At 44.4% G+C, this 18,192-nt stretch overlaps 1 pseudogene; it reads right to left on the bottom strand.

The window, feature by feature from the left end:
• Window positions 1–288, bottom strand: LOC118082866 (small nuclear ribonucleoprotein E pseudogene; annotated as a pseudogene).
• Between the last annotated feature and the right edge of the window lie 17,904 nt (window positions 289–18,192).

Below are 18,192 nucleotides of genomic sequence, written 5' to 3' on the forward strand. Positions count from 1 at the left end.
CTAGTTGGAAACACTCCGTAGAAGAGTAATATTGTCTCCTTTTAACATGATTCAACCCAGCTGTTTCCTTGATTTTGTCTTGAAGTGAATCTCCTCAGCATCATCCAGAACCAAGTTCATATATTCATCAAATGCAATGATATAGCCTTCTATCCTCACGTTCACCTGTTCATACAGCCACACCTGAATTCTGGACCTATTCTGTAGGTATCTGAAGATGAGGTTGATGGGCTGCACCATCACTTTCTGTACCTTCGGGCCTTGCCCGAGGTACACCATGGCCGGCAGCTGGGCAGGGAACGACCCCCAACAGAAAGAGCCGACCTAGGCGGAACGGGGCAGCCTAACGGTCAACTCCTCTCACTCCTCACTTTCTTAAATATGTTTTTATGAGCTCATTGAAGCACTTGCATTTCCCACTCTGGTTTTATTTTTCTTCAGAGCTCAAGTGATTCACACAAGCCCCCTGAGTCTTTAACCGTTTAAGATGCAGGTACAGATGGCTTAGAAAATGATACCGAGTGTAGAGTAACGCTGGGCTGGCAAGTGCACTCTGCTGTCTTCAGGTACTTAGCACTGTGTCAGTATTTGGCTCTTACTATTTAATAATGCCCATAAAACCTGAAGGCTACAACAAACATAATAAAGTCATATTCAAGGCCACATGACATTTGACTCCATTTGTAATTGTTTCCGTTACAGTCAGGGCTTGGGGCATAAAATTTGTGTATTGACTCTGGAGCCAAAGAACCTCAATGCTAATGAAAACCTGGACATTTGGGATTGTGTTTAAGAAAGCCTGATGTTAGGAAAATGATGTCCATGGAGAACATTGTGGTATCTGGCTAATGAAGGAGCAGTTTCTCCAATGCTTGCTTTCCTCTTCCCTCCTCAATCCTTTTTTTCTTTTGTATCATGTTTATTAGGTCCTACCTGCAGGCTCACAATTTATATTCTCTTTCAATTTCTGTAGAAGGTTTAGTAAAATTCTAGCTAGTTTGTAAGTGTTAAATAACAAAATCCGTGCAACCTCATAGCCCATAAAGAAGAGAGGAATTTGCTCACATGAAATACAATTCTTTCTGTTAATGTTGAAATTCACCTGCAAGCTACAGCTTTGAGGCGGCAAAGTGAGCCTGCATTCAGAGAGCCACTTACACCCACACACCCCTTTGGGTACATTTAAGGCTGTATTTATTATAATTTATTTCTTTACTGAAATACAGGTTGAGCAGACGTTAGGTACAAGAGTGTTCTAGCAAGCTCAAGGCAGGGTTTTCCTCATTGCAACAGCAGCTCAGCTCCCCTAAAGCAGGTGTAAGGAATCTATGCCCTTCCAGATGTTGCTTTATTTACTCCTAATTCTCATCAGGTCCAGCCAGTGTGGCTGAAGGAAGATACGAGGTGAAGTACAGCCAACATCTAGAGGGCCACAGGTTCCCCATACCCAGCTTGAAATTTCCAGTTTGGAGTTTGTGAGTGCTCCTAGGTCCCTTAGCCTAGAAGTGCCTTTCATCAGGTTAGAGTGATGTACCAACCACAGACCTATCTGGACAGAGGATAGCTCTGCAACAGTCACTCATACTCTGATAATGTCCCTGTTGGATTGCTGCAATGTGCTGCATGTGTGGGCTTACCTTTGGAAATAGTCTGGAAATTTCACCTGGTGGTCCAAGCAGAGTAGCAAAACTGCTGAAAGGAACTGGACAGTGTGATCATAGGACACTAGTGCTTTGTCACCTGCATTGTCTCCCAGTCCATATAGGGGTGGGGTGGGGCAATTCAAAGGGCAGGCTGTACTTTTTAAACTCTAAGCAGCTGAGATTGCCTAAACAGGGTTTCCCAAACTTGGGTCTCCAACTGTTGTTGGACTACAACTCGGATCACCCCTGGGATGACCCCCACCGTTCAGCCCAGACACTGAGATCCAGTGCCGAGGGCCTTCTGGCGGTTCCCTCATTGCGAGAAGTGAGGTTACAGGGAACCAGATAGAGGGCCTTTTCGGTAGCAGCACCCACCCTGTGGAACGCCCTTCCATCAGATGTCAAGGAAATAAGCAGCTATCCTAATTTTAAAAGACATCTGAAGGAAGCCCTGTTTAGGGAAGCTTTTAATATTTAATGCTGTATTGTTTTAATATTCAATTGGGAGCCGCCCAGAGTGGCTGGAGAGACTCAGCCAGATGGGCGGGGTATAAATAACAAATTATTATTATTATTATTATTATTATTATTATTGGAACTGTAGTCCAAAAACAGCTGGAGAGCGAAGTTTGGGAAACCCTGATGTAAAGCTTGCCGCCTCCTGCATATACCTAAGGTAAAGGGACCCCTGACCATTAGATCCAGTCGTGGCCGACTCTGGGGTTGCGGCGCTCGTCTCGTGTTATTGGCTGAGGGAGCCGGCGTACAGCTTCTAGGTCATGTGGCCAGCATGACAAAGCCGCTTCTGGTGAACCAGAGCAGCACATGGAAACGCCATATACCTTCCTGCTGTAGCGGTACCTATTTATCTACTTGCACACTGACGTGCTTTCAAACTGCTAGGTGGGCAGGAGCAGGGACCGAGCAACGGGAGCTCACCCCGTCGCGGGGATTCGAACCGCCGACCTTCTGATCGGCAAGCCGTAGGCTCTGTGGTTTAACCCACAGCGCCACCCGCTTCCCTCCTGGATATACCTACCTAGGTCTTAATACATTTGGCCTTTTAGGTGCCTGATGATTAGGGTCAGATTTAGGTTTGATGAGGCCCTAAGCTACTGAAGGTAATGGGGCCCTTTATATGTCCAGCTGTCCTTTGTCAACCACAAATTGTTGCTGTTTTTTGTGTTGAATATATGCTATATGGTAATTTATGGACCTAATAGGTATCTAAAGCCATTTGCACATAATAAAATATGTATTTTATCAAAGTAATTGTTGAACTGAAATACAATTAAGAAGAAGTATATTAATAGTGAAATACAATATATAGAAATGAGCAAACCAGGGATATTTTAGAGAGCAGGCTAACAGGTGGGGCCCATTACATACATCGTAGGAGCCTACACAACACGAAACTTGCTGTATGTAGGTTTTATTTTATTTGTTTATTATTTTATATTTTCGAAATGTACATCCAGGTTTTTTCCCCTTCAATTTTTTGGGGGCCCCCCAAGAGAATGGGGCCCTAAGGCCTAAGCTATAGCTTGTTTAGCTTATACGTAAATCCGGCACTGATTATGATGGTCCCTAATCTCAAAGTCTTCTACTGGTCTATAAATCTTTTGATATTTATGGATTTTTAACACCTGTGGGGAGAAATGCTGCTATTAGATTCCTTATGTTTTTGTTCCATTCCTGCTGCTGTTTTAAGCTTATTTATGGTAGATGTTATCGTTTCGCTTTTTTATGTAACTGTGTTGCTTTTGTTATTGGGTGGTATATAGTAAGTAAATGAATCCATGGCTAAATCCCAACTGTTTCTAAAAGCTCTTCTAGCAACTTCTATTAGGCTCAACAAATTGGTTCCATGATCCTCTGCCCTGGAATGACTTCCAGCTATATTCTAGATGGGTTGGAGGAAAGGTCTTCTTTTTGCAGTCAATAATCTTATTAATTGATGCCCACAGTCCTCACTGAATAGCAGACTCCATTGCGCCAAAGAACAAATGTGATTACTGTCACATTCCGCATAACAGAATAGCATGGTTTGCAACAATCCAACCCCCACAACGACAAACTCACTTGATATCTCCATCTGTTTCTATTAATCTGCCTTGACACCAGCCTGAAATTAAAATAATAATGCTAAAATAGTTTTATTGTACATACACATCCATATTTGTCGAAGAAGATAGATATGTAATGTAAACAAAGAAGAAAACAACTGTGGATTAACACTTGAATGCAATTATTTTTTTATGTATTTTTTAAATGTATTTTAATGTATTTTTAATCTCCTGTTGGAAGCCGCCCTGGGGAAACCCAGCCAGATGGGTGGGGTATTAGTAATAAATAATAACAATAATAATTAATAATAAAATAAAAATAATATTCTGTAAAGAATGGATTCTGCTATATCAGGACAATTAGTTTTGTTTACTAGTTATTGTTTTTGGTTATGCTCAAGATTTCCATGTCTCTTCTCTTTCTTTATATTTTAAGTTTAAGCACTTCAGATTTGTTGCAGAAATAATGCAGTCTTGTGGCACCACAAAGACTAACATGTTTATTGTAACATAAGCTTTTATGGACACTAGAATAATAACCTTTCTTGAATACTGTAGTGGAGAACAAAACAGCTGCATCTTAATTAATATCAGCTTTTTCATTCATGCCTTGCTTTGCTCCTGAATCTATTTCTGTAACTTCATATTTGACTAAACAATGTGGGCTTTTCACACAGTCAGTTGTTCCCAGTGTTAGACTCGTAGGGCTAGCAGCTGACAAATGCCTCGTAGATAGATGTCTGTAGGCAGAGCACCCCTTTTCCTGCTCTGCTTTTCTAATCCATTTCTGACCCACTTCTGATTGGGTCATGGGATGTCTTTGTGGTTGGGGCTGAGACCCTGGCCTACAGTTGGAGACTGCAATGCTTCTGTCTGCCAGTTGTTGGAAACCAAAGGGTTTTGTTTGTGGGCTTCCCACAGGCCTCTTGTTGGCTACTGTAAGAACAGGATGGTGGACTAGATGGACCAAAGGCCTGATCCAGCAGGGCTCTTCTTTTGTTCTTAAGTCTGTGCTCTTGGATGCTCTTTACTGATGGTTGTAATCTGGCTGCATCTTTTAGTTGCTGCTGTTATAGTTAATGTATTGGTGTTGGTCATTGTAAATACAGAAAATATTTATTAAATGTTGTTGTTTAGTCGTTTAGTCGTGTCCGACTCTTCGTGACCCCATGGACCATAGCACGCCAGGCACTCCTGTCTTGCACTGCCTCCCGCAGTTTGGTCAAACTCATGTTCGTAGCTTCGAGAACACTGTCCAACCATCTTGTCCTCTGTCGTCCCCTTCTCCTAGTGCCCTCAATCTTTCCCAACATCAGGGTCTTTTCCAAGGATTCTTCTCTTCTCATGAGGTGGCCAAAGTATTGGAGCCTCAGCTTCACGATCTGTCCTTCCAGGGAGCACTCAGGGCTGATTTCCTTAAGAATGGATAGGTTTGATCTTCTAGCAGTCCATGGGACTCTCAAGAGTCTCCTCCAGCACCATAATTCAAAGGCATCAATTCTTCGACGATCAGCCTTCTTTATGGTCCAGCTCTCACTTCCATACATCACTACTGGGAAAACCATAGCTTTAACTATATAATTTATTAAATACATAAATACATAAATATTAAATACATAATTTATTAAATACATAAATATTAAACCACATTCTGTGACAAATTCTCTAGCATCGAAACACCCTTCTCTACAGATGCATTGTAGAGTAGGGTAGACCTTTTTTTAAAAAAAAGACTAGGTACTTGCTAGTAACCAGGGACCCAGGTGGCGCTGTGGGTTAATCCACTGAGCCTAGGGCTTGCTGATCAGAAGGTCGGCGGTTCGAATCCCTGTGATGGGGTGAGCTCCCATTGCTTGGTCCCAGCTCCTGCCAACCTAGCAGTTCGAAAGCACGTCAAAATGCAAGTAGATAAATAGGAACCGCTACAGCGGGAAGGTAAACGGCGTTTCCATGTGCGGCTTTGTCATGCTGGCCACATGACCTGGAAGCTATACGCCGGCTCCCTCGGCCAATAATGCGAGATGAGCGCGCAACCCCAGAGTCGGTCACGACTGGACCTAATGGTCAGGGGTCCCTTTACCTTTACCTTTACTTGCTAGTAAAGTTTACTGTGCAGTTACAGGAGCTGTTGCCTTTCAGTAAGTCAGCCAGAGATTCCAGTTTCTAATAAAGATGGCACCAATGAGAGAGGCAATATGCAGACAGAGGTATATGTATCGCAATATAATTTTAAGACTCCAAAACTGATCTTTATTGCAACTAACCATCCTCCAACGCTCAATGGTGCCAGGAAAAACCTTTACATTGTAAATATCATCAACAGATGCCTGATTTTGATGAGAAGGCTTATAGGTTAAAACACAGACTTGTCCCATACACACCAGTGAACTATATGTAATTCGACAAGTTTGATGCAAGCAACAAACTAGCATAAAATTGAACTCTTTCCCCTTTAGAATGTGTTCTAAACCAATAGGGGACATTCTTCCACCAGTCCATTCCTCCCTTCTCTCATACTTGTTTTCCAGAAGCTTTTTCATACGCCATTCTCTGACTGGCTTCTGTCTCAGAGTAGGAAAGAAGCATAGGAGAGAAAGCAGTCCCAGCACAAGTTGTGGAAGGACCAGGGTTACTTAGCTGAGGACCAAGCAACAGGTTACACCTCAGCAAAGCATTTCCAGTAGAGAAGAGGAAACGAAATGCTTAACTCTTTTCTTGCAAACATACTGCAGTGCTGTATGTGAAACTAGTATTTTAGCCTTCTCCTCTATTTAGCTTTCATAATGTCTTTGTGGGCTGGTGTTTTTAATAACTGGAGTGATACTTCAAATACTTCATGCTTAGTAATTGATTTTTACTAAGTTTATAGATTTGATATGTAGGTCTACTCTGAATACAGCTTAGGTTGGCTATAACTCTTGGGATCTATACTACTACTACTACTAATAATAATAATAAATTTATTATTTATACCCTGCCCAACTGGCTTGGTTTCCCCAGCCACTCTGGACGGCTCCCAACAGAACATTAAAAACACAATAAAAGATCAAACATTAAAAACTTCCCTAAACAGGGCTGCTTTCACATGTCTTCTAAAAGTTAGATAGTTGTTTATTTCCTTGACATCTGGTGGGAGGGCGTTCTACAGGGAGGGTGCCACCACCAAGAAGGCCCTCTGCCTGGTTCCCTGTAACCTCACTTCTCGCAGCAAGGGTACCAACAGAAGGCCCTCGGAGCTGGACACTATGACAGGTGTGGGGAAGCTCCAGCCCACGAATCAAGTGTAACCCACCAAAGTCACACTGGCTGCTCCCTTGCACTCTGCCTCTATCCTCCACCCACCACTGATATGCATCCCATGATGGAGGGTGGGAATTCCCTGTGGGGGAATGCAATCCTTGTGCAGAAAAGGTCCCCTTGCAACAGGTTCATGGTGTGCTCTTCCCTGGTATCAGTGCAGGTGAAGGTTGGTCTATAAATACAGTACTTTAAATAATATAGGTAAAGGTAAAGGGACCCTGACCATTAGGTCCAGTCGTGACCAACTCTGGGGTTGCAGCGCTCATCTCGCTCTATTGGCCGAGGGAGCCAGCGTACAGCTTCTAGGTCATGTGGCCAGCATGACAAAGCCACTTCTGGTGAACCAGAGCAGCACACAGAAACGCCGTTTACCTTTCCGCTGTAGCGGTACCTATTTATCTACTTGCACTTTGACATGCTTTCGAACTGCTAGGTTGGCAGAAGCTGGGACTGAGCAATGGGAGCTCACCCCGTTGTGGGGATTTGAACCGCCGACCTTCTGATCGGCAAGCCCTAGGCTCTGTGGTTTAACCCACAATGCCCCCCGCACCCCCCTTAAATAATATACAAGCACACAAATAAATCACTGCTGAGTTGCACCCACAGTTTTGATGCCTGACAGTATGATGGTGCAATTGGTGCATCCTTAGCTGTTGCTGTTGGCTATATGTAGCAAAAGCAGATGGCATCTGAGCGGCTATAGAGGTCCTTTTCCTTTCCCCCTACAGAACACAGTGGCCAATAGCTGGGACAGTCAGCACTGCCCAGTCGTCTTCTACTTGGAGGAGGCGAAATGGCGGGTGGACAGAGATCATCTGGCTGTGGGATAATAAGGCAGATTCATTTGTTGAGCAGGATCATGGTTTGAAGGTGGCTGATATCCATGGTCTAGTCCAGTGAATGTTGGTGGGTGGAAGCTGGTGGTTCACATTTGCGAGTTAGAGGATGCCGCAAGACTGAATCAAGCTGATGTTTGTGGATGCAAGCTAGCTGAAATTCCTCTTCTGAAGCCAGTGGACAGAAACCAGTGGATATTTGTGGGTTGACGCCAAAGCACAAAAGTGAACGAATGCAGAGTAACTAGTAATCTGAAAACAAATCCCTGACAGAATATCCAAGACATTCTCAGGAATAAAGACTTTACCCACTCGCAGATTGTTTGCAAGCAGGAAAGTAGGCCAGGTTAATTATGTATGAGGAATGCTCCAACCTATTTTACTGTGCAGTAAATTTGCCTGCATCCGTGGTGGAGGGCTAAGTTCCCTGGTCCTCCTACCAGGCTTCTTAGCACAAAGTCCCCCCTGAACTCATTGTCAAAGATGGTGAGATTTGCTTTCCTGACATCTAGCTTTTCGCTCATTAAAGGCCACAAGCTCTGTAGGTGTCTTCTCCCCCACCCACCCTGCTTTTCCACCCCCTGATCACATCCTTGCTGTTTCTTTCAGTTCTGGGACATCAAAGTCTTACTCTAATGAATACAGGCACTGAAAAGCTGCACTTCAAATACGGCAAATGAATATTTTTGTTTGGGTGACAGTTTCTTAACAAGGTAGTAACGGTACAGTTATACGGATATGTCAGCCTTGCTTTGAATGATGACATAAAAGCACAGAAGGCCGTAAACTTTTAAGCACTTCTCATCATGGGAATTCTGAGACGTGCATGCTGAAAGCCCATAGATGAGATAAAATTTTAATCCCTGGAGGGGGATTGTTTCCCATACGTCTCAAAATAATACCCACCAGAATTGCAGTGACTGTCTCTAGTGGGGCAGTCCTACCACTAGGCAGAGTGTGGAATAATTTTGTTAATCCTCACCAGAATTGTATTAACGGTCTGTCTCTAGAGGGACAAACGTACCACTAGGCACAAGGCAAGGAATAATTCTTTGTAATGAAGAACTTATTATGATAGATCTTTGTTGCAAATATCTTTCAACAACTAGCTGGAGCGGAAATGGTACAAGAAGAGGAGGAGGCAAAAGTGGTTGCTCTCTCAGCAGAGCCGATGGAGCTGTCCCGCTTCCATTCTCATTCTCTCTGTTACATTTTAGTTATTTATAAAAAATACTTATATACCCCTATTTCATAGAAAAATATCAAAGCAGTGTACAATACTGCATAAGACCATGCAGAAAAAACCATAAAAACTTAAAACTAGACACTAATTATATATTTATTAATACCACAACTTTTCCCCTGATGGGACATCAGTTAGCTATTGCAGAAAGATGTATTTTTAATGGCCTGCATCGGCATGTCAGCATATCTTTCAGTAGGCATTTAAAAGCATACCCTCCAACACAGGCATCCCCAAACTGCAGCCCTCCAGGTGTTTTGGCCTACAGCTCCCATGATCCCTAGCTAAGAGGACCAGTGGTCAGGAGGGCAAATTGGGACACCCCCCAAAAAATAGTACTCGCTCCAACAGCACATATACTAAAATTGGAATGTTACAGAGAAGATTACCCCTCACCGTGCTGCCTTCGTTATCCCCTCCCTGCTGCCTTACCTTTGCTGGCTAGTGCCAGGGCAATTTAAGGCCACCTTAGAGCGGACTGCTAGGCAAGGACATCCTGGGCAGGTATGCAAGCCCAACAGCGGGCCTCTCTCAATCTCTCTCTCTCCCGGGGGCTGATGGGAGTTGTAGTAAAGAAGCACACCATGCTGGTGGGGAAGGGAAGAAGTAGGCATCAATTTGACTGCCTGATTCAGGCACCCAAAGGTCATAGGACCATCTCTGGGACCAACTACACATGACACTAAATGATCCATTAGAAACAACACCAGTGTTATGAAAGTGTAACAATTGGCACAGGGAGCTCTCTCTCTCTCTCTCTCTCTCTCTCTCTCTCTCTCTCTCTCTCTCTGTGTGTGTGTGTGTGTGTGTGTGTGTGTGTGTGTTTTCACAGGGACTGCTGTGCATAGGGAGAAAGAGGTTTTATACTTCCCTACTCAGCTGTGATCCCAACTAAAAAACCTCCTTCTACTATTAGCTACTACTGTATTAGCTTTGGTGGTATGGGGGGGATAGGTAACCCTGATGCCATTGGAAGCCCTTGTCCCACCACAAATAGAAGCAGAGGGCATTATTCTGGTTTGGAGTGTGGTGGGGCACACATTGCTGATCTGCACCCCCTTCAAGGTTTGGGTTGAAGAAGAAAAAGCTGCAAACAAGGTAGGAAGTGGTTTGGGTAAACAGGCAAAAGTCCCCTCCCCCCTCTCTTTTATTAATGGATGCATCCACTAGATCGAAAGCCAGTTGAGGCACCAACTGGATTCTACACATAACCATAATAAAACCAGCCATTTATAAGAAATTACAAGAAATTAATTTTTCAGCCACGTTGTCCATCTCCCACCACCACCCCACCGAGAGTTTTGTTCTAAGAGCTTAGTTAGGATGCAAAGCTTAGAATTTGTTGGGAGGGGAGATTTCCCACCATTAGACCATTTAAAATTAATTGCACTTGATGGTTGATCTGTTCAGTTCAACTCTTAACTTTAAATGAATAGGAATCCTCTAGGTGTTCCCATAAATTCTGATACTTGTGGTATCTCTTAGAAAGGGAAAGAGTGATAGCCTTAACAGCTGCTGATGTAAATTACTTTGTGTTCCTAAAATGAAACATTTATCTTCCAAAAATGTTGCTTTTTACTTTATTTTTATTTTTATTTTTTTGGAGGGAAGTTTTCAGAGCACTTTAAAAACTGGCTAAATTTCAATTAGCTTTAGTGAATTTCCCATTTTAGAAATGTTGGGCTCTTGGTTGCTTAGCAACAGCAGGTCTCTTTACAGCCAGGCAAGCATGTAAATCTGGCCTTGAAAGGTGAGGTGGGGGGGGGGAAGAGATGGATCAACTCCCTTTAGGCCTTAAAATTGCATAAGCCCGTTGTGAAAGTCATGAATGTTTTAAAAAGACAGGGCAGCCTTTCTGCAACACATCTTGGACCATTTTATTGTTCATCACATTATTGTTCAGTTAAAAATAAATAAAGATTTGGACAAGTAATCCTGGTGTTTGCCTCATAAATAACCTTGGAGTTTTGGATAAAACTCACACACAATGATAAGCAGATTTGAGTCAAATGCAAATGTAAAACTTAGCCCGGCATTATGGACACAAACCTCTGGCTATGCACTCTCTTCTTGCCCCTCTAACAGGGTTGTGAGGAAGAGATTGGAAGCTTTCGCCTCTTTTAAATTAACCATGCTTTATTGTTTCAGTGGTTAAACCACTGAGCCTAGGGCTTGCTGATCAGAAGGTCGGCGGTTCGAATCCCTGTGACGGGGTGAGCTCCCATTGCTTGGTCCCAGCTCCTGCCAACCTAGCAGTTCGAAAGCACGTCAAGATGCAAGTAGATAAATAGGTACCACTCCGGCGGGAAGGTAAACGGCGTTTCCGTGCACTACTCTGGTTTGCCAGAAGCGGCTTTGTCATGCTGGCCACATGACCTGGAAGCTATATGCCGGCTCCCTCAGCCAATAATGCGAGATGAGCATGCAACCCCAGAGTCGGTCACGACTGGACCTAATGGTCAAGGGTCCCTTTACCTTTACCTTTATTGTTACATCCAAACGCCAAACCGTGGTTAGCCTTAACTATGCTTGGGAACCTTCTTTCCAAGTGCTTAATTAAATCTGCATTTTGTACAAGCCAGGTCCAACTGGAGGGCAGGGCCGTCTTTTCCATTTGGATTAGTGGTGTGGTGCGCCAGGGCGCCTCCCCATCAGGGGCGCTGGGCTGGGGCGCCCTGCAGCCCCGCGCGCTGCTCACGTTCTGTGCGCTGTTCCCGCCACATCCCCCTCGCAACAGCAAGCTTGCTAGCCGCCGTTCCAACGGCACCTAGAAAGCCCGCCCAGGCGAGGGGGGCAGCGGGAGCAGCGCCCAAAAGGGCTACTTTCGGTGCACTGTTCCCACCATGTCCCCTCACAACAGCAGGCTTGCTAGCTGCTGTTCCAATGGCGCCTAGCAAGCCCGCCCAGGCGAGGGGGGGTGGCGGGAGCAGCCCCCGAAAGGGCTCCTTTTGGTGTGCTGTTCCTGCTACATCCCCTTGCAACAGCAGGCTTGCTAGCCACCGTTCCAACAGTGCCTAACAAGCGGGGGGGGGCGCCAGAGGGATTTTGCACCACGGCGCTGGATACCCTTAAGACCCTGCTGGAGGGCACACATAGGTGGGGTGCAGTGCTTTCTGACAAGGCTTCCCAAGCACCAATACTCAACTCATAGTCAGCTCAGGAAACAGTGTGCTCAGGGCTTCCGCAGTGTTAATAATTATCGGACTGTCAGCACTTGGGAAAGACTGCACAATGTTGCCTGCAGGTGGATTTCATGTGTTGAGGAAAGCAGGTCACCCGATGTCATTGTGTCATTGCATGATTGATAGCTGGGTGGTTGCTGCCCACCTGTCAAATCTGCAGTAGTGTGTGGAGATAAGGATCTGGCCTACCAGCCAGATGATTTAGTTCCCCATCCGTGGTTATGAGAAATAGGGCAGGATCGTAAGCCACGGTTTGAAGCAGGCTCACTTCCCTACACCTCAGATGGGCTACCTACAGGCCCAATCTAATTTTATTTGCCTCCTCAATGCCTCCTAAAGCAGTTTCAGTCTTCCCTCCTGTTTAGCTCCTGATTTTTCCTGGCCTTTTAAAGTGTCAGGATTTTGATATAAAGAAAAAGTGTATGGATTCAGGGAAAGCTTTTCTGAGAACAAATTGATAGGCTTTTCAAACCAGTAACTGTATTAAGATGTACTGCAAAAAAAATCCGTACTTATTTGAGAGTAAACCCATCAAACCCCATGGAGCTTCTGAGTTGGTTTGCATTGGATTAGGGATTATAATCTGAGGTAGCCGTTGTGAAAATCCAACCATAGTGGCCTTTATTCCAGGTTAGTTAAAACAGAATACCTTTGTCATCATTGGCTCTGGCGCTGCCTACCACTGGCATATAGCTCCTGAAATGTGATACCTAAGGGTAGGTGGCCCTTGACAAAAAAGAAGTTGCTAATAATAATAATAATAATAATAATAATAATAATAATAATAAATATATTATTTATACCCCGCCCATCTGGCCGGGTTCCCTCAGCCACTCTTGGCGGCTTCCAACAAAATATTAAAATACAGAAATCCATCAAACATTAAAAGCTTCCCTAAACAGGGCTGCCTTGAGATGCCTTCTAAAAGTCTGGTAATTGTTGTTCTCTTTGACCTCTGGTGGGAGGGCGTTCCACAGGGTGGGTGCCACTACTGAGAAGGCCCTAAACCTGGTTCCCTGTAACTTGGCTTCTCGTAGCGAGGGAACCGCCAGAAGGCCCTCGTCGCTGGACCTCAGTGTCCGGGCAGAACAATGGTGTTGGAGACGCTCCTTCAGGTATACTGGACCGAGGCTGTTTAGGGCTTTAAAGGTCAGCACCAACACTTTGAATTGTGCTCGGAAACGTACTGGGAGCCAATGTAAGGTCTTTCAGGACCGGTGTTATGTGGTCTCGGTGGCTGCCCCCAGTCACCAGTCTAGCTGCCGCATTCTGGGTTAGTTGTAGTTTCCGGGTCACCTTCAAAGGTAGCCCCACATAGAGCGCATTGCAGTAGTCCAAGTGAAAGATTACTAGAGCATGCACCACTCTGGTGAGACAGTCCGCAGGCAGGTAGGGTCTCAGCCTGCGTACCAGATTGAGCTGATAAACAGCTGCCCTGGACACAAAATTGACCTGCGCCTCCATGGACAGCTGTGAGTCCAAAATGACTCCCAGGCTGCGCACCTGGTCCTTCAGGGGCACAGTTACCCCATTCAGGACCAGGAAGTCTTCCACACCTGCCTGCCTCCTGTCCCCCACAAACAGTTCTTGAGTTATGTGGTTTAAGCAATTGGTATTTCTCAATGTACACAAAGATACACAGAGTTGGCATGAATCAGAAAGTGCTGAGGCAGTGCCAGAAGCGTTTAGAGCAGGGAGGCTGGCACAGTTACCCATTCAGTATCAGGGAGTCCTCCACACCTGCCCGCCTCCTGTCCCCCACAAACAGTACTTCTGTCTTGTCAGGATTCAACCTCAATCTGTTAGGCGCCATCCATCCTCCAACCTCCTCCAGACACTCACATAGGACCTTCACCGCCTTCACTGGTTCTGATTTGAAAGAGAGGTAGAGCTGGGTATCATCCGCATACTGATGAACACCCAGCCCAAATCCCCTGATGATCTCTCCCAGCGGCTGCATGTAGATGTTAAAAAGCATGGGGGAGAGGACAGAACCCTGAGGCACCCCACAAGTGAGAGCCCAGGGGTCTGATCACTCACCCCACCACCACCACTTTCTGAACACTGCCCAGGAGGAAGGAGCGGAACCACTGTATAACAGTGCCCCCAGCTCCCAAGCCCTAGACGGTCCAGAAGGATGTTATGGGCGATGATATCAAAAGCTGCTGAGAGATCCAGCAGAACTAGGAAACAGCTCTCACCTTTGTCCCTAGCCCGCCGAAGATCACCGACCAGTGCAACCAAGGCAGTTTCAGTCCCATGATGAGGCCTGAATCCCGACTGGAAGGGATCCAAATGGTCTGCTTCTTCCAGGCATGCCTGGAGTTGTTCAGCAACTTCACTTTTATTCCGAAGCACAATTAAAACTAGTTTGTCTGGGGTTCAGATACAACAATAAACTGTGTTTAGTTAACAATGTGGGCAAAACGTCTAATCTCTATTGTGTTGGAATCTCGCTAATGTGACATTCTCATGTGCTCATGCACCCATGGCTATCGTCCCAGGAATGTGCAGGATCTTCTCCCCACTCTGAAATTAGTTTTGAAAGAAGAATTCTATTGTAGCCAACAGAATAGTTTGCAGTTTTTGTGGGGTGCATTTGAATTTCTCTAGTTTGCAAATATCCCCCCCCCCCAAGTTGGCAGCCCTCTGTACTAAACCATAGTTTAGCATCATGCCTGCCCAAAGTCATTCATACTTGCTCATCTGGCGGACCTAAGTTTTTTTTCTAGATTGGTTCTCTGGAGTGTATCTTAAAGCAGGTATCAAGACCTGTTTGAAATTTCAATTATCAAGATGTTAGGGAGCATGTGCTGAGGTTCAGCTGTGCAGAGAAAGAGTAATTCATTTACTGAATTATTTATTTCCTTGTTTAATGCATTACTTAATATCTCAGTGCTTTGGTAAGTTCTGCATGCATAACAGAATCCAAATGGGACATTACAGAATTTAACAGTGCTCATTACAATCTTTTCTCTATGAGATGAAGGCTCAGACAAGTTTCACTAAAAAGGGCAGCTACTGGCAGCCCTCCAGAGCCCTGTTGCTTATGCATAAATCTTAGATAAGTGAAACAGACCAAGATAATGGAACAAAGGAAATTGAATGATGCTCCATTGATTTGTATGGCATGAGGGGAAAGGAGATGCAATCAGGAAAACGGAAGGGGCTTCTGTTGACAACCTGAAGTTGAAGTTCAATACCCACTAATCTAGGAGAAAGCCCCACTCAGCTGTATGAATCTTACATTCGAATGGCTATTATAGGACTGCACTCACTGTCAAACTGCAATCCTTTGAACACTTTCCTGGGTGTGATCCAGCTGAACACAATGGGACTTACTTCCTAGTAATATTATTTATTTCATGAAATTTATAGAGCGCTTGAGTGTAAAAAGCCTCAAAGTGGTTTAGAAAAAACATTTAAACAATAAAACCAAGAAAAATCCACATTCAAGCATACACAAGTTAAAATACTAAATCAAATTAAATAAAAAAAATCCTTCCAGCAGCACCTTAAAGATCAACTAAGTTTTTTATTTTGGTATGAGCTTTCGTGTGCATGCACACTTCTTCAGATATCTTTTGGTATCTGAAGAAGTGTGCATGTACACAAAAGCTCATACCAAAATAAAAAACTTAGTTGGTCTTTAAGGTGCTGCTGGGGGGAAAACCAGAGATCTGTTCAAGAAAATTGGAGATATGAAAGGAACATTTCGTACAAAGATTACCATAATCAAGGACAAAAGTGGTAAGGACCTAACAGAAGCAGAAGACATCAAGAAGAGGTGGCAAGAATACACAGAGGAATTATACCAGAAAGATATGGAGGTCTCGTACACCCCAGGTAGTGTGGCTGCTGACCTTGAGCCAGACATCTTGGAGAGTGAAGTCAAATGGGCCTTAGAAAGCATTGCTAATAACAAGGCCAGTGGAAGTGATGATATTCCAGCTGAACTATTTAAAATTTTAAAAGATGATGCTGTTAAGGTGCTACACCCAATATGCCAGCAAGTTTGGAAAACTCAGCAATGGCCAGAGGATTGGGGAAGATCAGTCTACATCCCAATTTCAAAGAAGGGCAGTGCCAAAGAATGCTCCAACTACCGCACAATTGCGCTCATTTCACACGCTAGCAAGGTTATGCTTAAAATTCTACAAGGCAGGCTTAGGCAGTATGTGGACCGAGAACTCCCAGAAGTGCAAGCTGGATTTCGAAAGGGCAGAGGAACCAGAGACCAAATAGCAAACATGTGCTGGATTATGGAGAAAGCTAGAGAGTTCCAGAAAAACGTCTACTTCTGCTTCATTGACTATGCAAAAGCCTTTGACTGTGTCGACCACAGCAAACTATGGCAAGTTCTTAAAGAAATGGGAGTGCCTGATCACCTCATCTGTCTCCTGAGAAATCTCTACGTGGGACAAGAAGCTACAGTTAGAACTGGATATGGAACAACTGATTGGTTCAAAATTGGGAAAGGAGTACGACAAGGTTGTATATTGTCTCCCTGCTTATTTAACTTATATGCAGAATTCATCATGCGAAAGGCTGGACTAGATGAATCCCAAGCAGGAATTAAGATTGCCGGAAGAAATATCAACAACCTCAGATATGCAGATGACACAACCTTGATGGCAGAAAGCGAGGAGGAATTAAAGAACCTTTTAATGAGGGTGAAAGAGGAGAGCGCAAAATATGGTCTGAAGCTCAACATCAAAAAAACCAAGATCATGGTCACTGGTCCCATCACCTCCTGGCAAATAGAAGAGGAAGAAATGGAAGCAGTGAGAGATTTTACTTTCTTGGGCTCCTTGATCACTGCAGATGGTGAGAGCAGTCACGAAATTAAAAGACGCCTGCTTCTTGGGAGAAAAGCAATGACAAACCTAGACAGCATCTTAAAAAGCAGAGACATCACCTTGCCGACAAAGGTCCGTATAGTTAAAGCTATGGTTTTCCCAGTAGTGATGTATGGAAGTGAGAGCTGGACCATAAAGAAGGCTGATCGCCGAAGAATTGATGCGTTTGAATTATGGTGCTGGAGGAGACTCTTGAGAGTCCCATGGACTGCAAGAAGATCAAACCTATCCATTCTGAAGGAAATCAGCCCTGAGTGCTCACTGGAAGGACAGATCGTGAAGCTGAGGATCCAATACTTTGGCCACCTCATGAGAAGAGAAGAATCCTTGGGAAAGACCTTGATGTTGGGAAAGATGGAGGGCACTAGGAGAAGGGGACGACAGAGGACGAGATGGTTGGACAGTGTTCTCGAAGCTACGAACATGAGTTTGACCAAACTGCGGGAGGCAGTGCAAGACAGGAGTGCCTGGCGTGCTATGGTCCATGGGGTCACGAAGAGTCGGACACGACTAAACGACTAAACAACAAAAGGTGCTGCTGGAAGGAATGTTTTTTTATTTTTTTTTATTTTTTTATTTTGTTCTTCTATGCTTAATCATTTGAGTTTGATGCTTTCCACCAACATGCCCAAAGCAGATATTAAGTTCACTGATCTCTACAGTATTTTTCTGGTTTTGTCTTTATAAGCTGGTGTTACATTGGCTACTTTCAAACACTCTCCTAAAGCAGCAAATTTTAGTGACAAATTGCACATCTGTGTTAGAAAACAAAACAATTCAGGACATTGAGTGTTTTTATTTTATTTTTTAAAAAACTATTTTAGGTGTACTGTACCACCAGCTAGACCTGACAAGCTGTTGCATTTTTAATTTGTCAATCTCACCGCACACCAGCCCACCACTACCAGCAGGTAGTGGTGCTGATCCTTTACAGAAAAATCTCATACAGGAACAGTATAGTAGTGTGGCGCAGGGTGTGTGTCTGTTGGGACAATCGCCCCGGGCGCATTTTTCTGGGGGCTGTGAGGCTCCTGACACCTTCCCCTAGCCAGCCCTCGGGGAG

This window comes from Zootoca vivipara, chromosome 3, assembly GCF_965207765.1.
Source record: "Zootoca vivipara chromosome 3, rZooViv2.hap1.1, whole genome shotgun sequence".
Taxonomy (NCBI): domain Eukaryota; kingdom Metazoa; phylum Chordata; class Lepidosauria; order Squamata; family Lacertidae; genus Zootoca; species Zootoca vivipara.